The 24318-nt window shown below is 35.0% G+C and overlaps 1 long non-coding RNA gene across 2 annotated transcripts in view; it reads left to right on the top strand.

The window, feature by feature from the left end:
- Window positions 1–24318, top strand: part of LOC134810094 (uncharacterized) — a 59155-nt gene that overhangs the window by 10497 nt on the left and 24340 nt on the right. For both annotated transcript variants that reach the window (XR_010157303.1, XR_010157301.1), the window contains exon 2: window positions 57–160. This is a non-coding gene — a long non-coding RNA (uncharacterized LOC134810094). The remainder of the gene's footprint in view (window positions 1–56; window positions 161–24318) is intronic.

Here is a 24318-nt window from a genome sequence, read left to right as displayed (position 1 = left end):
ATGCATTTTCCTGCTTTATTACAGCCATCTGCATCTTTCATTTTCTTTTAATTCAGTCACTGGAGCCCTAATGATCGCAGCCATTTCAGGAAATGCCATCAATTACAGTGAGGAGCTCATTCAGAAGTGAAAGATGAGTTCCATTCTCTGTTACTTAGAGGTCAGTGATCATTCCCCAACCTCTTCATAGTGAACAAATAGTACAGTAACTTTCACAGGCTCCCTTCATTTTTCTCAAGTCTGCTTCTTTATGACTTTTTGTAGACCTTGGTTATAATAACTTCATATGTTTGATGCTGGCAACCCTAAGACAAGCCTGACCCAATCATTTTCCTTGCATCCACCATGATAAATTCAATAATATATAAGTCTGGCTTTCAGGAAGGATATTTTGAAGAACAGGTATTGTTAAGGTGGCATGTAAAAAATTGCAAAGCAGACATAGTTTGTAAAATTTATATTCAAAAGTTTCCAAAGTAGTAATTGTTTTTCATCAATTAACTTTATATTGCTTTCTATAAAATAATCATCTTGAAGGATTTACTATAATTATGCAATATTCAGATACTAATTTTACATATCCTAACTAAAACACTTTTAATAATTAGGAATACAAATCAATTGTCAATATTCTGTTTGGTGGCAAAAGGATTTATATGACTTATACAAAACCAAAAACAGATATTTGTAGCTGTTTTACATAGTCACTTAAAGCTAGAAACAACCAAGATGCCTTTCAATGGGTAAATGGATTAACAAACTGTGATATATTCATATAGCAGAATATTATTCAACAATATTTGAAGAAAATGAGCTAGTAAGCCATAAAAAGACATGAAGGAATCTTAAAGGCATATTACTAAGTGAAAGAACCATTTAAAAGGCTACATATTGTTTCATACCAATTACGTGATATTCTGAAAAATAAAAAACTAAGGAGATGGTTAAATGATCACTAGTTGCCGAGGAATTGAGGGAGGGAAAGATTGTTAAGTAAATGAAGCAAGGATATTTTAAGGTGGTGAAATTATTCTGTGTGATATTGTATTAGGGAGTATATGACACTATTCTTATTGTCAAAACCCACAGAACTATATAGTATATAGAGTTAATCTTAATGCACCCAAATTAGGAAAATATAACCACTTAGTAAGTCGGAGGATCCCAGATTGAAATGCAAAATTGGACAAAATATAAATATACGATAAATGCATAAAATTACCTTACTGAAGAGAGTTGGGGAAATGGTGCTTACCTATATAACTTTGGAAATAAATAGAGTCTGTAAAAATAAAGATAAAAGAAATTGTACTTAAGAACTATACTTCAGTTGATAAAATTGTTCCCCTTAGCGGAGGACGATAATAATTCTCGTACTTCTATATGGGTATATAGATGAGAACAATTAAGTAAATGGATGGTGGATAGTGGGGCCAGGTTTCACACTTTATATATATATATCTATATATGTAGTATGTGTGTGTGAGTATGCATATGTGTGTGTGCGTATATATATATATAGTGTGTGTGTTTGTGTATACACACACAGAGTATACACATGTGTGTATATATATATATCTTTTTTTTCTTTCTCTGTCAGCTGAAAGGGCCTTGAAGCAATAATAGCTAAGAAAATTAAGATGATTCACAAGAGAATGACAAAAAGCAAAAACTAAGGGAGAGTCAAGCAACTCATCCTAGATAGAAATCTTTAAACAGCTATTTAAAAATGGGATAAATGGGCCAGGCACGAAGGGTGACACCTGTAATCCTGGCACTTTGAGAAACCTAAGTGTGTGGATCGCTTGAGGCCAGGATTTCGAGACCAGCCTGGCCAAAATGATGAAACCCCATCTCTACTAAAAATACAAAAATTAGCCAGGCGTAGTGGTACATGCCTGTAATCCCTGCTACTCAGGGGGTTGAGACAAAAGAATCTCTTAAACCCAGGAGGCAGAGGTTGAATTGAACAGAGTTTGCACCACAGCACTCCAGCCTGGATGACAGAGTGAGACTCTGTCTCAGAAAAAAAAAAAAAAAAAGGGATACATGAAGTGAAAACTGAGACATCAATAGGGTACACACTCTTTCTGTTTTGGATTCTAATGAGAAATTCACTGTAATTCTTATCCTTCATCCTATATAGATATGGTGTTTTTTCATCCTGTATAGATAAGGTGTTTTTATCTCTGATTTCCTTCAAGACTTTCTTTTTGTCTTTGATTTTCTGCATTATAGGTATTTTGATATTTGTCCTGTTTCTCTGGACCTCCTGGATCTGTGGTTTGATGTCATTAATTTTAATAAAAATTCTACGTCATTATTACTTCAAATATTTATTTTGTCTCTCTTTTCCTAATATTCCTACATGCATATGTTACACTTTTTGTAATTGTTCCCACAGTCTTTGAATATTTCGTTTCATCTTTCTAAATGTTTTCTATTTGCATTTCAGTTTTGAAAGTATCTGTTGACATGTCTTCAAGCTAATTGATATTTCCTTGGCCATGTCCAATCTACAGATGAGCTCATTAAATGCATTGTTAATTTCTCCTACAGTATTTTTTATTTCTAGCATTTCCTTTTGTCTCTTAGGGTTTCCATTTCTTTGCTTACATTACCCACCTGCTCTGGCATGTGGTTCTTTTTTTTTTTCATTAGAGCCCTTAGGATATTAATCATAATTATTTTAAATAGCTAGGCTAACTACTCTAAAATCTCTGCCATTTTTGAATCTGGCTCTGACGTTTGTCCTTTCTCTTAAAACTGTGTTTTTTGTGTCTTAGAGTGCTTTTTGATTTTTTTGTTGTTTTTACTGAAAGCAGGATATGATGTACTAGGTAAAAGGAACTGAGGTATAAAGGTCTTTAGTGTGAGGTTTTATGTTTTGCTGGCTAGGAGTTAGTCTGTGTTTACCATTCGCTATACCTGCAGGTATCAGAGGCTAAAATTTCCTCTGATGTCCTTGTTTTTGTTTCCCTTTTTTTCTTTGAGTTTCCAAAGAAATTTCTTAAGTAGCCTGATACTTGCAATTTTTTTAGTTGTAATCTTCTATTATTATATAGAAGCCTATTGATATAGTTGTAAGGTGTGAGGTGAGGGAAAGTGTACTACAGTTCTGCGATTAGATCTCAGTCTTTCGGTAAGACTGTTTATTCATTAGTGCCCAGCTATTTGGTTGTATTTTGTTTTGTCTTCTCCGTAAGTGGGACAGGAAGACTAGAGAGGGATGGAGATGGGTATCTTCCTTCACATGGATGCCTAGAGTGGACTGGGGTTGAGTATTTTCCTTTCCCCACGTTGCTTAGGCCTTGGGAAAACCCCACTCAATTTGTGTTTAGTAAAATCCTTTCCCTTGATTGCAGGCTTTGTTAAGGAAAGAGAAGCTCTTAGTTTATTTCAAAATGGCTGCTTTTTCCCTCCCAGTGCCAGAGACATGGTATTGGGGCTTTTTATCTGCTCTTCGCTGAGTCAACCTGGTAGAGCTCTTGGAGGCAAAACAGACACAAATGTGGTGACCTTCTTAAGATGGGGCCCCACCAAAATTTTAAGACTCATTTTGTATTGTAAACCAAAAGTATCTGAGACAGGTCTCAATCAATTTAGAAAGTTTATTTTGCCAAGTGACACAGTCTCAGGATGTCCTACCAACATGTGCCCAAGGTGGTTGGGGTACAGCTTGGTTTTATACATTTTAGGGAGATATGCAACATCAATCAATACATGTAAGATGTACCTTGCACGTATGGTACATATTTCTGTTTGGTCCAGAAAGGCAGGCTGACTGGAAGCAGGGGCTTTCATGTCACAGGTAGATTTAAATATTTTATGATTAGCAATTGCTTGGAAGAGTTATTACCAATAGAAAGAAATGTCTGGATTACAATAAGGGATTGTAGAGACCAAGCAAGGTTTTATCATGCAGATGAAGCCTCCACTTAGCACGCTTCACAGAGAATAGACTGTAAATGTTTCTTATCAGACTTAAAGAGCCTGTTCTATCAGTAATTCCAAAAGGGAGGAGAGTATAATGAGACATGTCCAGCTATCCCTTCCCATCATGGCCTGAACTAGTTTTTCAGGTTAACTTTGGAATGCGCTTGGCTGAGAGGAGCACTTGAAAATTTATTTTAGGTATACAGCATATAGGGAACTTCCAGCAATTCATTAATTACAGTTCTTTTCTTTTTCTTTTTCCTTTCTTTTTCTCCTATCCTGGTCTGGCTCTGACTGTGGTTTCTCTTTCTGGACTTTCGCTCTAATAAAATGTGATTCTCTATATCTACCTTTCTGTCCCCCCAGTTTTGGTGGGGATGGACAACAGTTTGCTCTGTGACCTCAATTCTCTGATGAATCGAAGTAGAGTTGCTTATTTTCAGTTTGCTCTCCTTTTTTTTTGCATCTGGGACATGTTTGATGACTTCCAAGTTTCTTACATGTTGGACCCTAAATTCACTTTAGTGAATTCATCATGAGGAAATAATTAAGTATAGTCCTATATAAGCAAAATATTGTTAATCACAGTATTAAAAATGATAAAATGTAGATTAAACACACTGTAGAATTTAAAGTGAGAATGCATGTTTATATTTCGAAATGAGAAGTGAGAAACTGCAGATATAAACAAGTGAGAAATGGCAATTACAAAAGTGTACAGTCCCATTTTTCTAAATGTTATGGAAAAATATGCACATATTAATACAAAAACTTTAGCAGAAGTCATCACTTGTTAGGACAATAATAAGTTACATTTTTATCTTAATTTCCTTATATCTGTAGCAAACATAGAGTAAAAATAAATAAAATAGTTAAGTTTATTTTAATAACAGATTTGTTTACAAAGAAAGCTATTTAAACTTAATTACTGAGTGCTTTGCATATATGACAACTTGAGCTAGGCGATACTAAAAGGAAACAAATAAGAGTACACATGTCCTCATGGATCCCCCATCTTCTGAAAAATGGAGATACACTGAATCTTAATGAACTAATGAGCAAAAGAGAAAAATTCTATGTCTTTTATGCATATTTGAGAGGCATCTATCATACTAAGGCATTTTTTATCTGCTTTAGAAAGTCACCTCACAGAAGTGATGTCGTCTGTGAGTTTTGAGCAGATTTTTGTCAGATTTTTGTGTGTAGAGAGAAAAAAATGCATGTGAGTATATGCGTATGGTTGTCTTCTTTGTTATGCTGTTACTTGTTTGCTGTCATTTTCCTAAAATATTGATGAAAAAATTAAGGTAAGTCATTGTATTATCAATCATAGAAGGCTGACTACATCCTCTTGTGTGATTAAATCTGTTAAATTGCTGATTCAGTAATAGTTAAAGACTTTGACATACTAATGGAGAAAAATAATCCATAGGTTAATGGAGGCATATTTTCATTTTGATATTGTAAAATTTATAAATAATACAATTATTTTTATTACTTTATTTGTTTTGGTTTGTTTTTAACTCATTTTCTTCATATTCTTCTGCCCTCTCCAACAATTTTAAACTCTATAAGAGCCCTAAATAAATAAATCACAGCCTATCTCTAAACTACAGTACGGTTTACATAAATTTACATAAATTCTTACTGATAAATTGAGGAAATAGCTCTAGAATAGTTAATATCATACCCTAACAGTAGAACAGCTGATCTTTATTTAGATTAAATTTTCTCAAATTACAGGAAGGATTATCATACTTTTAACACAATTAAGTTGAAATTTTTTTATGTTTAGCTACAGATATATAAAAATGGTATCGATTTTAGAAGAGGAAAAAAAATAATTCTGGCTATATCAATTTGTCCTCCATGGATTTTCCTCTTTTCACCATTAGTGGTAATTTTTCAGAATCTTTAAAATTAATAATTTATTTCATATTATTAGTTAATAATTTAATGTAAAATTTTATATGAGCCATATAAATATGTAGGAATAATAAGAACTATAAAAAATAGTGACTGTGTTTTAGCATTGGGTTTTAAAAAAAAGCAACAAATTTCATTTTTGGTTCAGACAATGAGTCCCCAGATATTCTGCTACTTCCAGACTGACTGCTAGTAAAGAAATAAATTGGGTTAGAACTCCAGCTGACTAAGTACTATATTCAGCACTTCAGAGTACAGACTACATCCATAATAAATGACTTTAATTTAAATGTGATTTCTAACAAAAATCATTTTACCATTCTGACCGTATATATAGTAGTTCCTTAGGATAACAATTATTTCTAATAATTTAAAACTTTGAACCTGCTGGCATGAACTTTATTTCCAGCACAGTACAATATGAAACATTTAAATTGGGCAAAGTCAGAGGTATATTATAAGATTCTCTCTGTCTCTCTGTCTCTCTCTCCCCCACTCCCTCCCTCCCCTCCATTCTCTCCTTCTCTCTTTTTTCTTCTGTCTCTCCATTTCACAAGTTTTGAATGATAAGTGTGAATGTTGGGAAACCAAGATAGATATTTTGGGATGTAAATGTAAATTCTCATTAACTCTTTCAAAAATACTTGTCAACTAGAGGCTCCAAAATGTAAAGGGGATTAACTGATGTATCTTGCCCTCTGGGAGAACATGGTTCAAAAGGGAACATAATGATGCCTATAATACAGTTTTACATGTGGTAGACAATTATTTCAGTTCCAAGGACAGTATATATATTTTAAAAGGGGGGATTCAGAGGAGTAAGAAAATTTGTTTAGCTGATGAGATTAGAGAAAAATACGTTGAGCATATAATGGTTAAATTAGATTTCTAAGGTTACTGAAGAAAGAATTTCTTGAGAGTGATTGTAGCCTGAACATGGAAACATGACTGGGACCTTTAGGCACATATAGGGAATATAATTCAATTTGTGTGTGAATGTTTACACAAAATAATGGGTCAATAAAATAAGAAAATAGCTCATACTCTAAATACATTGGCTATATCACCATTAAAAAGTATGTTTCAACAAAAAAATCCAAATAAATCTTCCTACTTTCTTGTTGTTTTTGATGTTACTGCTTTCTTGCCACCTTGAATAATTCTATAAATACTATCATCCCAAATTCTTGCAAACACAAGATTATTATAGAAACTAAATAGTGTACCATTTCTGTATGAAAACAAAAACATAAAAAAATTTTGATAACTAAAATGGATTTATATCATTTCTATCTATTTAAATTTTTAAATAACTATAGATGCACAGGAAATATAGCATATAATTATTTAATATTTAAAGTTAAAATAATTCCAATAAATAACTATTTGAGGACTGGGTCCTCAACCTACACATTTCCAAATAACAGATCTATGAATTCCAAATCCTAATCATCTTAAAAGTGGCTCTAGAGAGCACTATACCATTTTATGACATCATTGGAATCCTCTTTAATTTGTCTGCTGGCTCTACAGTTTTCACGTATTTATTTATTTATTTATTTGTCGCTACATAGCAGAAGTCTACGAGTAGCAATCTGGATGGAAAAATAGGCTATGGAAATTTCCCTGAGGTTGCATATCCAAACCAGTTTTGAATTTTTTATGTATAATATGTTTATTTGGAGTAGCCTAGGGAATTGATGGAGTTTAATAGGGAATGAAAACCTATTCAGGTTAGTACTTGGAAATACCATTGTCCATTCACTCAACTCATATGTAGTGAATGCTAACTGTGATCCAGGCAGTATGATAGTACACTATCATATGAAGATATAGTAACATAAAAAAAAATAAAGTCTACTATGTCCCAAGGAGACATTGAATATTTGAGGAAGAGAGAACATTCAACAAGAATAAATAGCACTTTTAAATGAAAATAATATGATGGAACAAAAAATACAATATTGGAACACAGATATAAAAATATTTTATGAACCCCAGACCCTACAGAATTGGATATGCCTGCCTAACACTATCATTCCCTTTTCAACTACATCAAAATTATGTATTCCTAGAGTTGGAAAGTTACTTGAGGATCAAAAGAATTACTAGTTGAAAGGAGAGAATTTTATATCATCTGAACATTAAACAATACTCTTCGAGCTCTCAGCTGGAAATTCCTTACAGTTCCAGAGTACATACTGGTGACTGGCAATTACAACTGCATCCTAGAAAGTACTTCTTTGCTATCTTCACCATATACATAGGAAAATTTGCAGTTCAAAAATATTCGAGGTGGTCGTCTACATAAATAAAGCTGACAAAGTATGTGAAATTATAAAATAGTTCTACCATAAGTGTTAATTAGGTCCTGTCAGTATATTTGCCTATGTGGAGACATGATAATATAGCTGTAGGTCTACTGGTTAAATTGATGCAGTGAAAGTATAGACTTAAAACTAAGGATGACATTGAATCAAAATATTTGTTGTAAGGAGTTGGCTGAGGTGGCTATTACAAACTTTTTTTTTAATAGGACAATAGATTATATTGGATGTAGATGAAGTTTGGGCAGAATCAGGGATCAATGGCTCCATCTAAATTGTTACACCAAAACACAGACATACACCTGCTTTTAGATTTGAAGAGTGAATCCTCTCTGGAAAATGTAGCAACTACTCAAAAAAGGTTGGAGGACCAACACTTGTAAGAAGCAGGAGGTGGGTGTTGTAATTCAAATTACATGCTAATTCTCATTGATCAGCCTATTTAAATGGTAATGAGGCATAGATAGTGCTTCTGGTCCCTGTGTTTGAAACTCTGTGCAGAGCAGTCTATAAGCAAGAAAAAATACTGCTCCTTGCTTGAAAAGTTGTGGTTGCTTTAGGGGCATGTGATTGTAAAATATAATTAACTTCCAGCCCTCTGACCTGTGGAGGAGATCCTATCAAGAATTTTTAGGACTACAGGTACAACCAGCTGTTACCATCCTTCCATTGTCACCGTTAGCTGACCAGGGCTGTATTCTTCTGTAAACCAGAAAGAAGAACAGACACAGCTATCACTGCCACTTTTGTGGCGGAGATGGATGACCACATCACACATCATTCTTAGCAGAGTGCGGAGGAAGTCTGATTGCTTTTCCTGTTCAGCAAAATCTTAACTATACAATATGGATGCAAAGTATTGATTCAGGAAACAAAGCAAAATTAAGATGCAATCATTTAGAAAATGAAATGTTGTATAAAAGAAGGTTATGGCCTAATAGGGAAGGAAGGATGTAAATATGTTTAATACATGGTAGCAAGCAATGCCTGTCAACAAAAATGTAAGAAAAGGTGCCAGGGAACATCAGAGAAGCAAGAAATTGCTTGAGGCTGGATGATAGGAAGCACTTATCTGAAATGCTAGTATGTGAAATAGGTGTTGAAAACTGCACAGAATGTGAGAATTGAGAAATAGCTGGAGAAGGAGTGGAAGACATTTGATATCTAACAGAGTAGGCATCAGCTTATGAAAGCCTCTTGGAAGCTATGGTGCCAAGAAATAAATACGGCCTGTTGCTCAGGTTGGCCTTGAAATATTTGGGGGAGTAATTAAAATAATTTTTATCAAATAACTGTTATTTATTTTATCAAATAACTGTTATTTATTTTATCAAATAACAGTTATTTGTTAGAGTTAATGATGAATAGATAAATTGTAAAATAAGTGTGTGTGCCTCAATTTTTTATCATTTGTTTATAATTTTATAATTATTATTCAATTCATACTCAGTACTTAATGTTTGTTTCATTCATAGGAAATAACTAATTTTTTTTTGTTTTTTAAATGTTTACCGTCAGGCAATGTATTAAGCACTTAATCTACATTTAACACATACAAAGTCCAGTAAGCTATCACAATAAAACAGATTTTGCTAACCCTGAGAAAAGCCAATGTTATGTTATTGATCATTTTGAATAAAATAATTCGAATGATTTTCTGGAAGATAATCTGGAGCCAACTTGACTGTTAGAAGTGATGAACAGAAACTTCTGGGAGGTTAGATTATAACCGGGACAGCTACTGTGCTTGTTCTAAGCCCCAAATCCTCAAATCAGATATTTAAAGTCACAAGATCCTTTAACCAGTCTAATTACTATGCTAATAATATTAGCAAATTCTTCCCCTCTTGTAACTATGTTAATTTAATCTAGTACCTTTTTTCCCCTAGAAAATTCTCTATTAAATATAAAATTTTGAAATGTCTTTTTTAGAAGTATATTTCCCTAGTGGCAAATTTAAATGAAACTTTAGACAACATGCTCACAAATATTCTGTCTTGAGAAGTTGCTTTAACATATTTAAAGAAAAACCACATACGTCTTTATGTGGTTAGTTTCTTCACAAAAATACACAAAAATATATTCTCATTAAGTACCACACAATCCTTTAATAGTCTCTTTTGGCCATTACTGTCAATCTTTATATTTCTGTTGTATCACAAGTACTCCAAAATCTTCTCAACAATTTCAATAAAGAAATAATGACCCTCCCACTGGACTACAGCTTATAAGGTTCTCCATTATTTCACCTGTCAGTTCTCTGGCTCAGCTCTTTTTAATGTGCATCAATTTAGTTCTTCTTGCTTCTTCCAATCCTCCTACTTAACAATGGCCCAGACTCTTCACAATAATGAAGAGCACAAGAGCTGATTAACAAATAAGAACTCTTTCCTCCTTCTCCTTGAATACTCACATAATAAATAGTTTTAGTTTTCTAGCATATGTCTGCCTAGATATTTTTCATCCTCTGCCAAGAGAGATGTAAAGTATAATTTTCAAAATAGTAACATTGTTACTCTCATGCAAATATAAAATGAATGTGTGTCTAAGGTTTTATTCAACTCATTAAACAAAAAGAAAACCAGTAAAATATATTTAAAACACACACACACACATAAGTTCAAAGAATATTTGAGGAACTGGGTATTTATGATCAATCTAGCATAAAATTGTTGGGTTAGATACAAACCTGTTTAATGTCCTACCCTTGGGGTTATCTTTCCCATCAAAATTAATTACTTGCATCTTTTCCAGAAAAAAATCTGCAAGTTAAACTCACTCCTACAGAGTTGTGGAATAGTCCAGTCAATATAAAATAAATCAAAGGTTCAAACTCAGAACCACAATGAAAGAACACCCAGGAATTTCTTCTGCTTATTTGCAACATTCAGATAATTTTTTTAAAAACTCAAGTTCTTCCCATTTACAGACATTTCCTACTTTTTCTCACCCTTCTCTTGAGTACAGGGTTTCCTCTCTGGCACTATGAGGTTGCTGTCATGGTAAGTTTAGATATTTCTATCAAAATTTTTCCTGAGACACCAGAGTTGTGATAGCTAAGAATTGACTCAGAGTCCTGAGATGACTGTGCCAGCATTGTCTCAATTGCTTTCCATTCGAGAGTTTCTGCCCCTTGAAATATGAGAAAAATAATACATTCCTCAGCTTTTTTTATTCTTTCCACATTTTGGACCAACACTTAACATTCTGGTTTATATACACGAAATTATTATAAGGCCACCTTTTACCCCCTGTGATTCTGAGAAACACAGTACTGTATATCTGATTGTTCACCATAATCATGTTTGTAAAAAATATATATATCATACTAAAAGCAAATTAAGGGACAAACTCCAACCTGAGAAAACAGTTATATTAAATTAATTGTATTTTGATGGTAAGGTGGGGGGAGGTAATGGAGGTGAACAAATCTATGACTGTGGGTGGAAAACTTGTTAATCCTCTCTCACTAGAATCTTGCTCATTGAGCTCTTACCTGTTGCATTTTTATACCCCAAATATGCCCTGGCATCTCTGTCCTGAGCTGAATTATTTATTGTTACTTCCTGAGTAGAGCCACGAGGCTTCATTTTTTTCTCCCCGATTCCAAGTAGCTACAGAAAAGAATTAAAATTCAAGGGCACTCATACTTCCTGATGAATTATAATAATGTTGGATAAGTTGTTGCAAAAGATTCCTCCAGATACATGTCCAGGCATTTCTTATTCCCAGAGCTGAGTTTTTTTGTCTCATATTAGATAGCTTAAGTGTATTATTCATTAGCAATTTTATGCACTTGTTGAATCTTTATTACAACATTTTGATGTCTTTCCTAATATTATCAATTTTCTAAAGATATAGAAACTGAGGGGCAAAAAAGTTAAATAGATTGACCCTACATCACTATGAGAGAGCTAAGATTAAAATTTGGATTTTCTTGTCAAAGGTGAATAGAAAAAGTTTGAGTTACTTTAGTATCCCACTGTCTTATATCATAAAGGTTTTAAATATTTCAAAATATATCATAAACTTGGTTTTAAATAAGGTAAAATTATTGGTTAATATGGGTGAGATATATAACATGAACAAATCACAACTACAAACTTTATTTCCTAAGCTACTAAATATGATACTATATCTGTCAATTTTTAAAACTAAAGAACAACGAAACATATATTATAAATATACAAATACTGAAGATGTACTGATTTTATCTTTATATTAAAAAGAACTGTTTTAATTTATATGTTTCAGTATTTTGCTAATATTTTGTATGATGCTGCATGTTTTTTGTAAAAAAAACCCACTAAATTATGCACACAAAAAGTGTCGGTTTAGTAAATTTAAATGTCTTATTTTTTTTCTAGGAAAATAACTTTGAATATTTGTTTGGTGGTTTGTTAACTATGTTCCAGATCAGAGATGTTGCTTTGTTCTTGTTGTTTTGATTGATTTGGTTTTGATTTAGCATTTCCAATTTTGGGTCTGCTTTCAAATTTATGAAAAAATAATTATGTGATCTTTATATAAATATTATTACAGCTTGTGATAGTACAGGCCTGTGGAGTCAATAGTACTTCATATTTGTGAAATACTTTAAAAGATCACCTCTACTTTGAAGAAAATGCGGAGCTGAATTAAATGACCTTGAAAGTTTCTTCTGGTTCTCAGATACAATACTAACCAATTGGTCATTTATATATTGGGTATGATTTATAGGAAGTGACCCTTAATATTTTTGACTTATGGTATGTGGTTGCCTGTAGTTGAATAACCTATAATTACATATTATAGGTCATTATATTATTATTAATAATATATTGAATATATGTTGAGTGACCTATATTATTATATATTATTATAGGTCATTCAACTGTATATTCAACAGTATTATTATATATTATATAATTCATAATAACTAATAACATTAACCATTATTAATATTATTAATAATGATTAAAATATATCTAGTATATATAATTATTATATATCAAATATATGTTGAATAACCTATAACAATATAGGTTTTATTCAACTCATTAAACAAAAAGAAAGTCAGTAAAATATATTAAAAAAAGAAACAGGTGATAAGTACTTTGGGGCTCATTATACTACTCTGTCTACTTTTACTTGTGTTTAAAATTATCCATAATTTGTGGAGAGGGGAAGGTGAACTAAACATGAAATTACAATATTCTGAAACAACTTATTATGCTTTAACAAATAGCGATTTAGCATTTCATGAAATGTTTTATAAAAGATTTTCAATTAAAAAAATAAAATAAAAGATAAATACATTATATTTAAAATATAATAATATAGATTATTCAACAGTATAGTCAAGAGTATTATTCAACAGTATTATTATTAATACTTTTCCTGTTATAACCCCCACCCCAGAGGTATTGTATTATTATTTTATAACATTATTACATAAAAAACTTATATTGTTGTTTACATAAACAAATATTAAATTAAATATATATTATACTGTTGGCTATCAATAATTTATGTTACTGTCACCAAAGAAATTGAGAGATTAAAAGAGGGTGTACCAGAATATATTCACTCTGGACAATGGACATATATATAGACACATATATATTGGACATATGGAAATACATATATAAACATATATATTATATGTGTATATATAAAATACATATACACTCAAACATACATATAATATATATGTATGTTTCTATATGTATATCCATATGTCCAATATACATATATGTTTCTATATGTATCTCCATATGTTCATATATATGTTTCTATATATTTGTCCATTATCCAGAGTTAGTATAGTCTGGTACACTTTCTTTTAATCTATTTCTTTGGTGACAGTAACATAAATTGTTGATGGACATATGGACATATATAAGAACATACATATATATGTGGAAACATACATATATACATACATATGTGTAAATATATTTATACATATATGTGTATATATTTATACATACATAATGTGTGTATGTATTTATACATATATAATATATGGGTATATATGTATGTTTCCATATATGTATGTGTTTATATGTATATATACACATATATATGTGTGTGTATATATGTATGTTTCTATATATATGTCCATATGTCCGTATTTACAGAAAGTTGTTTTTGTGCATATGGCATGTCCACATGTATACCCAGGTATATTTCTTTCTTGTATCTGCCTCTAATGTTGTACTTAGTTTGTATATATGTATAAGTGTGTATATATGTATATTTCTATATATATATGTATGTGTATATATGTTTCTATATATATGTCCATATATACAAAAAGTTGTTTTTGTGAAGATGGGCATGTCCACATGTATATCCATTTATATTTCTTTCTTGTGTATACTTTACTGTTGTACTTAGTTTGTATAATTTTTTTTTTTTTTTTTTTTTTGAGACGGAGTCTCACTCTTTCGCCCAGGCTGGACTGCATCTAGGCACACTGCAAGCTCCGCCTCCCAGGTTCACACCATTCTCCTGCCTCAGCCTCCCGAGTAGCTGGGACTACAGGTGACCGCCACCGTGCCCAGCTAATTTTTTGCATTTTTAGTAGAGACGGGGTTTCACCATGTTAGCCAAGATGGTCTCGATCTCCTGACCTCATGATCCGCCCACCTTGGCCTATAATGTTAAACAAGAAAAAATTGCTATTTTAGAGAAAATTTTAGGGAATAAACATTTAAGACAGTTTGGATGTTCACCTGAATTTTTCTTGATAATGTTTAAAATTTTGAACTCAAAATTATTCAATGTTAGTTTATAGCTATAGTGACTACCCACATATACATATATGTGTACATATACATATGTGTATACATATACGTGTGTGTGTATGTGCATGTAAATTTTTTAGTTGTTTTCTGCTGTGTGTCAGTATGGAGTTAACCAGAAATGGTTTTACAGGAATAATGGACTATATCTGTACTATTGGAGGTCTGTTGTAGTAGTCTGTTTTCACACTGCTGATAAAGACATACCTGAGACTGGGAAGAAAAAGTGATTTAATGGACTTACAGTTCCACATGGCTGGGGAGGCCTCAAAATCATGGCAGAAGGCAAGGAGGAGCAAGTCACATCTTACATGGATGGTGGGAGGCAAAGAGAAAGAACTTGTGCAGGGGAACTCCTCTTTATAAAACCATCAGATCTCATAAGACTTATTCACTATCATGAGAACAGCACAAGAAAGACCTGCCCCCATGACTCAATTACTTCCCACCTGGTCCCTACCACAACATGTGGGGATTGTGGGAATTACAATTCAAGATGAGATTTGGGTGGGGACACAGAGCCAAACTGTATCATTCTGCCCCTGGCCCATCCAAATCTCATGTCCTTACATTTCAAAACCAATCATGCCTTTCCAACAGTCCCCCAAAGTCTTAATTCATTTCAGCATTAGCCCAAAAGTCCACAGTCCAAAGTCTCATCTGAGAAAAGGCAAGTCCATTCCATCTATGAGCCTGTAAAATCAAAAGCAAGCTAGTTACTTCCTAGATACAATGGGGGTACAGATATTGGGTAAATACAGCCATTTTAAATGGGAGAAATTGGCCAAAATACAGGTGCACTGTAACAAAGGGGTTACAGGGCCCACGCAAGTCCAAAATCTAGCTGGGCAGGCAAATTTTAAAGCTCCAAAATGATCTCCTTTGACTCCAGGTCTCACATCCAAGTCACACTGATGCAAAAAGTGAGTTCCCATGGTCTTAGGCAGCTCCACCCCTGTGGCTTTGCAAGGTGCAGCCTTCCTCCCAGCTGCTTTCAGAGTCTGGCCATTGAATATCTGTGGTTTTTCCAGGTGCACTGTGCAAGCTGTCGATGAATCTACCATTCTGGGGGCTGAAGGATGGTGGTGGCCCTCTTCTCACACCTCCCCTAGGCAGTGCCCCAGTAGGGACTCTGTATGGGGGCTCTGACCCTACATTTCCCTTCCACATTGCCCGAGCAGAGGTTCTCCATGAGGGCCCTGCCCCTGCAGCAAACTTTTGCCTGGGCATCCAGGCATTTCCTCACATTTTCTGAAATCTAGGTGGAGGTTCCCAAACCTCAATTCTTGACTTCTGTGTACCTGTAGGCTGAACACCACGTGGAAGCTGCCAAGGTTTGGGGTTTCCACCCTCTGAACCCACAGCACAAGCTGCACGTTGTCTCCTTTCAACCATGACTGGAGGGCTGGGACACAGGGGACCAAGTCTCTAGGCTGCACACAGCAGAAGGACCTTCGGCCTGGCCCATGAAACCACATTTTCCTCCTGGACATCTGGGACTTTGATGGGAGGGGCTGATGTGAAGGTCTCTGACATGGCCTGGAAACATTTTCCCCGTGGTCTTGGGGATTAACACTGGGCTCCTAGCTACTTATGCAAATTTCTGCAGCTAGCTTGAATTTCTTCCCAGAAAAAATGGGATTTTCTTTACTATCACATAGGCTGCAAATTTTCCAAACTTATATGCTGTGCTTCGCTTATAAAACTGAATGCTCTTAAAGTACCCAAGTCACCTCTTGAATGCTTTGCTGCTTAGTAATTTCTCCTGCCAGATACCCTAAATCATCTTTCTCAAGTTCGAAGTTCCACAAATCTCTATGGCAGGGGCAAAATGCCACCAGTCTCTTTGCTAAAGCATAACAAGAGCCACCTTTACTCCAGTTCCCAAAAAGTTCATCTCCATCTGAGACTACCTCAGCCTGGATTTTATTGTCCATATCACTAGTAGCATTTTGGGCAAAGTCATTCAGCAAGTCTCCAGGAATTTCTAATCTTCCCCACATTTTTCCTGTCTTCTTCTGAGCCCTTCAAACCGTTCCAATCTCTGCCTGTTACCCAGTTCCAATCTCTGCCTGTTACTATCTGAGAGGAACTCTGAATCTGGCTTGTTGGGAAACGGACAATTGTGTCCATCTACTTTTACCATGTGAATACCTAATGAATAAAATTACTTTATAGAATTTTTGGATGTGTTTATTAAAATGCTAGTCTAGGAAGGCTACAACTAGCTAAAGAGCGGGTTTTGAGAGTATCAAAATGTCAAGCTTGTGGTAAGAACTTAGTTCAGGTCTTCTAAGAAGCAGATGCCAAAACAGGTTTAGAAGTGCAAGAGACTTAGTTAAGATTTAAGAGGAAATGCTCATGAAAGAAAAGGGGAAAGAAACTTGAGTGGGAGGGACATCTGTCAGAGCCTGATGAAATCCTGACTCCTGTGAAAGAGAAAGAAAAAGTAGGAAGAGTCTCAGATTGTAGCACAGCTTTAAGAAAGTTTTGATAAAGTTGATGGGAGTCCTTGAGCCAAAATTGCTGTTCAAGGAGTCCTTGAGCAGCCACTCCTGTTAGAGGAGTTCTGCAGAAGTGGGCCTTCCTTACTATCACCCTATGCTCAGCCATTGGCTGGGAGCAGCCAGTGAAAGTCATAGTCTCAGCATGAATGTGGTGAAAAATGAAGAATACAGAAGTCCATCACTTATATTTCCCACAGCAGGAGAGCCGAGTAGAATCTTAAGTGTCTGCCACAGTCCACCCCTTGTGCCATCATATGGTTTGGCTGTGTCTGCACCCAAATCTCATCTTAAATTATAATTCCTGTAAATCCCTTATTTTGTGGGAGGAGCCAGGTGGGAGGTAATCGAATCTTGGGAGCGGGTTTTCCCATGCTGTTCTCATGACAATGAATAAGTCTCATGAGATTTGATGGTTTTATAAAGGACAGATCCCCTGCAAATGCTTGCTTTCCTGCCACCACGTGAGACGTGCCTTTGCTCCTCTTTTGCTTTCTGCCATGACTGTGAGGCCTCTCCAGCCATGTGGAACTGTGAGTCCATTAAACCTCTTTTTCTTTATAAATTACTCAGTCTTGTGTATTTCTTCATAGCAGTATGAAAATGAGCTAATACGTACCATAAAATCACTTCCGAATTTAGCTTTGGGGAGCACATCCTCCTTGGTTCTTTCAGGCCTCACTTGCTGAGGGGAAAATACAGATGGTAAGTGGAGTAAGCTACAGCACTATGCTATGTGATAGCTGATGGTAAGCATCATAGCCTGATCAACTTCAGTAACAGGAACACTTTCCTCCTCTGGGCCTCACCCAAAGCTGGCTGCAATCAATGCCATCTGTTATATGGGCGAGATAGCATTCTGAGGTGCAGAATATGTTGCCTTCAAACCCCTAAGAGGGTTACCATGTAAGGTGCTTCCCTCTTCGTAATAAAGGATGAAAGATGAGTCAATTTTCCTTTTCTCTTGTGGGGTTTTTTTGACACATCCTGAACACTGGACTCTGAAAACATCACTAAAGTAGCATGTTCCTGAATCTTTGATGGTTTATTTCCTATAATATGTAACACTTATATCTTACTAAGGCTGCCAGTGAACTAACTTCCTTTTGCTTATGCTGTCTGATCACCTTAATGTCATTGATGTGAGGAATTCATTGGATATTTGATGGAATCCCCAGGCTGTTCAGTTTAGACTATAACAGAAGTTATAAAAGAGGGTAAAAAGAATTAATGTACCTCTGAAACAAAACTTCAAATAAACATTCTTTACTTTCTCATATGAACATGAACTTATAAAAATCCTGTCTTATTATCAGAAGGTAAAATAATCCATTCTCCATGTCAATAACTATATGCCATTGTATATGCCATGTACCTGAAACCTTATTAAATTATTCTAGTAATGGTGACTGTCAGCGAAGCATCCACAACTATAGCAGCCACATGGTTAAGTCTACAGTAGTCTATAATCATTCTCTAGATCTATACAGTTGTTCGTAGGGGAAGACTAGTAAATTAATGGAGATATAATAAAAATGACCTCCCCTATAACCTTTAGATCTTTAGTGGTAGTAATAACCTGCAACATCCTTCTGGGGATGTGATATTTGTTTTGACTCAGTCTTAGCTGGAGGGAGGATGGCATTTCAAGAGGTGGCAAGTGGTCCTTCTTCACAGTCATATCTCTCATTCTGCAAGCCAAAGACTCAATGTGAGTATTACTCCAACTGCATAGTCAAGTCCAATTTGTATTTGGGTACCTGGAAAACAACTACTTGGTGGATCCATGGACACAGTAGGCCATTGTGGGTTAGATTTTAGTCAGTGCTCCATTTATTTCCTATTATACTTAAGCCTCCAATCTTACATAGGGTCAATGATGACACATTAAGACTTTAGTTGTCAATGTCAAGTTACACTCAGGCTCTGTCCAACTGTCTTCAAATATATGAGTATTTCCCATTCTTTAGTGTACAGTGTTATGAATAGGGAAATAATCACAACTTCTGATGTTCTGTAGTGTTGCATGGTGCTTCTTCCTATGAACCTGACCACCTCTTCAGTCATTGGCTTCCAAATCTCAAACTTAGCACAGGTCTGAGAACTCAGCAAGTAATCATGACTTCTTTTGAAAAATTACAGATTCAGAATGTGTATGTTCATATCTATTACATGGATACATTGCATGATGGTGAGGTTTGGGCTTCTCGTGTCACCCAAATAGTCACCATTGTACCAAATAAATAATTTTTCAACTCTCATCTCCTTCCTACCCTCCCCACTTTTGGAGTTCCCAGTGTGTATTATTTCCATATTTGTGTCTATGTATACCCATTGTTTAGCTCCCACTTGTGAGAACATATGATATTTGATTTTCTGTTTTTAAGTTATTTCACTTAGGATAATGGCATCCAGCTCTATGTATATTACTGAAAAGACATGATTTCATTCTTTTTTATAGCTGCATAATATTCCATGGTGTATATATACCACATTCTTTTTCCAGTCATCAATCTCTGGATGCTTAAGTTGAGTAATGGCTTTTTATTGAGGGTGACTGTGCCAAACCTCTGTGTCTTGATTTTTGTTTTCTTCTGTTTTTTTGTTTTGTTTTTTTTTGTTTTTGTTTTTGTTTTGTTTTGTTTTGCTTTGTTTTTGGAAGGGGAGTTGTAGATGTCAAGCAGCCTCCTTGTTGTCTGCCCATCTATTTTGCCTTTAGAGGCTTCCTGCTCTTTTAATCATCCCAGCTCCCTGTAAGTCAAGCTCCCTTGGCTGCCTATGTGACCTTGCTGGACATCAGAGTAATTGCCTTCCCTGCTTTCTGGTGCTCAACTCTTATACCTGGCCTCTAATATTTTGGGGTGTCATTATCTCATGGGTATTACAAAGCTCAAATCTGAGAAAACCTTGTCTACCATCAACCCTGACCTACAGAGGAGAGCCACCCCCAAACTTATTAGTGATCCTGTCTCTGTCTTATTGGCACATCCTGATGGCCTTGATCTCTAGTTCTTCCTGTGGAGCATAACCATATGGTAGGTCTTCAGGCCTCACATAATAAATCCATTCCACGTTCCCAAGTGCTTCAGCCTTTTTATTCCTTTCACTATTTTCTTCCAGAGCAACTCAAGAATTTCCATTTTGCTTAGTATTAGCCATCACTTTCTCCAGGTTTCTAAGAATAACACTTACAGAGAGTTTTCCTCATTTTTTAGGTTCTTTGCCAAGATGTTAAGACCAAAGTCGGAGAGTGAACCCCATGTCAATGAATTCTTGTTTTTCTGATCTTACATTCTATCACTTTGATCCGGTACTCTCAAAATGCAATCACAGTTGTACATGTCTTCTCCTGTCAATAAACGCTACCTTAGTACTGCAGTTCCTTAAGTGTGTTGTTTCTTTCTTTTCTTATCAGGCCCAGAACACACTTAATGTAGATCATGGTAACTTTCAACTCTAGTTTTCAACCTAGTAGCAAGGAGAAATGGGACTGTGTAGTATTTTAAAGTTTTATAGTCTTTTTCTTTCTTTCTTTCTTTCTTCTTTTTTTAGACAGAGTCTTGCTATGTAATCCAGGATGGAGTGCAGTGGTCAGTGGTGCAATCACAGATTACTGCAACCTCTGCCTCCCAGGTTCAAGTGATCCTTTCACCTCAGTCTCCTGAGTAGCTGGTACTACAGCATACATCACCACGCCCAGCAAAGTTTTGTAGTTTTTAGTAGTGATAGGGTTTCATGATGTTGCCCAGGTTAGTCTCCAACTCCTGGGCTTAAGCGATTCACCCACATAGGCCTCCCCAAATGCTGGGATTACAGGTGCAAGTCACTCTACCCAGGCTGGGTCTTATAGTCTAATAAAGGAGTGAAAGAACTAGTTTACTGCACAAAAGTGAACTATTTCTCCAAGCTCTGCCAGTTCAAGGGTGTCTATAAGTCATCATCTACATGGACACTTGTCTAGATATTCCCATCCCAAGCTTCAGAGTCCCAGATTTTCTTAACCAGGGCCTTGATTTTAGCACAAAAACATCTGTCTTGAAGGACTTTCAGATGTCTCTGAAGTTATGCAAATATAATTATCAAATTTTCAATTTGCTGCTGTATCTGTTCTTCTCCAGGAGATCTGGATATCTATTTAAGCCACCAAAAAGACCCTCTGGTGCTCACATTTTGCTGTTAAATGCTTGTTTACATCCATCAGTTTCTCATTATTTCTCTGCAAGGCACCAACATAATATAGAAGTCCTTGTCTTTTTGATGCTGCCTCCTAAACTCTTATCTTTCAAATGCCTGAATTGTTGCATTTGAAAGGGTATTTTATTCCATTGGAACATATTTTCATGTCTCAAGTGGTGAAATCAATAGCAATTAGGGTACCATCTTGTGCCAGAGACTCTCTATGCCTCACCTACCACTTAGGATGACATCCATTTTACCTGTGGGCAGGTGATTGATCCTGTCTCCAATTCCCATCTTGCCACCTATTTTTGGACCTTTCAGTATCAATTGTGTTAGTTCAGATCCTCTAACAAAAGATGCTCAGAAGAGTTTATCTATGCAAGAGATTTATTGAGGAAACACATGTAAAATAAAATGGGGATTGCAGAGCCAGAGAAGGAATAAGACAGGTCTGACTTCTGGAAAAACAGTAGCAAAGAGGTAAGATTAGGAACAGTCTCAGACTGTAGCACATCTCTAAGAAAGACTTGCTCACATCAATAGAATGTCCTTGAACCAAAGTCAGTGGTCAGAGACGACATATTTTGCAGGAATAGATCTGCCATTGTATCAATGCTTGGATCATCTCAAGAGAAGCATGATCTTGGCATAAACACTGGTAGATTCAGAGAACAGAAACAGGGCTATGAATCAACTATTTTTTCTGCAGCAGAAAGTCTCTATGTTGTATTTTCATGACTTCCATAGAAAACATAAACATTTGTGCTGGGTTTTCAGAAGCTATAGCAGGTGGAATGTGAAATGGGAAGCTGTCAAAGTGCAAATGCATGGATATGTGAAGCAGAGTTATGATTAGGAAGTATAAGTAGAGCCAGTATTAGTGATGTGTAACTTTTGAGTGGGATTAGAAGTGAAGGAGATTAAGTCAGAGGCTCAGCTAGAGGCAAGATAATCATGGAGAGTGGAAATACAATGTGAAATGAACACTTGAGCAATTACTTACTTCTGGAGCAAAATCTTTGTGAAACTTGGTTTTGCTAAGTGTATAAAGACATATCTTTAATTAAGCTACCATAAATACTCAATAACTAGGGCTCTCACATTTGCTTGAATAGTTTTTGCATTGTTTGAGGTTGTCTAGCTGAGGAGGTAAAGGAAACTGAGATTGGTTCAAGCCGTATGACATGGTGCAAGGCTACACCTACCTGGAAGGAAGGATGCACAAAGATGCCATCCACTTAACAAAGCCCTATGCTTGCTCAGAGAGTGTCATTTTTCTTTTTGTCACTGGAAACAGAGCATTAGGCTAGTAATGAATTATTACCATCACTTATTAAAGTTCTTTCCATAGAATATACTTCAGTTTGGAATTCTTTGATATATGTCTCCTCCTCCTCCTCCTCCTTCTCCTCCTGTTCCTCCTTCTCTTCTTCTTCCTCCTCCTCCTCCTTCTCCTGCTCCTCAATACTAGGGCTTTAAAGTATAGTACAAATTCCAGAGAGTCAGGATCACGTAATATACAGATAAGTGACCATCAGAATGACTTCAGACAGATCTACATAGGATATATGAGTTTCTGAATTTAAAAATGTGAAAATGTATTATCTTGTGTCACAAGTTGAGCCATCACATCAATGCTTCTGGAATTTAACTCACTGAAGATAAGGTACATGGTCTATAATTTAGTCATTTCAATGACAACACAAGATTTTCAGACATTTCTGTTGCTGCTACATTTATACAGAGTACTTTTTCCACCTTTATAAAGATAATCATTACTATAATATTCTATGATATAGTTAACTGTATTTAATGTATTTTCCAAGATGATGGATAAACAATCAAGCTTTTTAAAAATTCTATACCTGTATTACCATTTTAAAATAAATATAAACTACTCTTTATCACCACTGATGTTGTCTCAAGACTAGCAGATAAAAGATTGGCTATAATGTATTATATGACATCATAATATTTATTTCCTAAAATGTTACTACCAAAGTAGATACAAATATTATGCATCATATTATTTTGGTGTCTTTTTTGTGGTACTCCTGCCTGTGAAAAGATCACATATTCCCACTCTGCTGTAATCTATCATGGCCATGAGACTTAGTTTGGTGTATGTCAGTGCCAAGTAGAATATTATTTTTAAATGCCAAATCTTGGTTTAAAATATCCCTGTCCTGTGATATAGTGATTGACAATACTCCAATGGAAACTGCTTTATTAAAATGGATCCCAGAGTAAGTACCTGTGAAATAGGGTCTCAGTTGGTATATAACGTGATGAAAAAATAAAAAGAATTTAGCTTATACTCAAATTTAAATACTTAAAAATATCTATTTTCAACATGGGCAAAATCACCAAACAAAATATCCTAATTTGTGATGAAAATTGACCAAAAAGTATTGGTCAGGATTCCATCTTCATAGAGTTGCACCAATCCAGAGAAAGTATATATTGATTATAATAGATTTTTCCTCAAAGTAGTGGAAAATGCGTGTAACTCTAGCTCACACTTCAACTCAACAGCTCTGTTGCCGTTATCTGCAACACATGGCTAGCTAGCAATTAATGGTTTGGACAAGAGTCTACATTTACTCTAGTAGTGTTTAAAATATTTGAGTGCACAAACCTTATCAGAACTATCACAGT

The sequence above is a fragment of the Pan troglodytes genome, chromosome 4 (assembly GCF_028858775.2).
Source record: "Pan troglodytes isolate AG18354 chromosome 4, NHGRI_mPanTro3-v2.0_pri, whole genome shotgun sequence".
Taxonomy (NCBI): Eukaryota; Metazoa; Chordata; class Mammalia; order Primates; family Hominidae; genus Pan; species Pan troglodytes.
The sequence above is the reverse complement of the archived record's forward strand: the minus strand, read 5'-3'. Positions and strand labels throughout refer to the sequence as shown.